Below are 404 nucleotides of genomic sequence, written 5' to 3'. Positions count from 1 at the left end.
GAATAATAGAATAAAAATGAGAGTGAACACTGCTGATGGCTCAAAATCTGGCACCAAAGTTTATTTTTCCTAAGCAGTCTGAGTCTGAACGGTCTTGTCAGACAATGTCAACAGAGGTGAAAAAAAAATGATGAAAATCATTGAATCTAGTTTGGCTCAAAAATGAATAAATGCACCAGACAGGGTAAGTATATGGCCATTAAAAATGGCATAACCCTGACTGAAAACTGAACACCCTCATATGTATTTTGTACTCTCAAAGGCTTATCTTGCCAGCTGTATTTTTGAATGAGCTAAGTGTCTCCTGGTATGAAATGAATGCGAGTAGGCACACATAAGCTTTCTCATCAGTGTCCACACTCATAGCCGGCTATGTATTGAAGTCTCTCAACTCAGCTTGTTAC

The sequence above is a fragment of the Melospiza georgiana genome, chromosome 6, assembly GCF_028018845.1.
Source record: "Melospiza georgiana isolate bMelGeo1 chromosome 6, bMelGeo1.pri, whole genome shotgun sequence".
In the NCBI taxonomy this organism is placed as follows: Eukaryota; Metazoa; Chordata; class Aves; order Passeriformes; family Passerellidae; genus Melospiza; species Melospiza georgiana.
The sequence above is the reverse complement of the archived record's forward strand: the minus strand, read 5'-3'. Positions refer to the sequence as shown.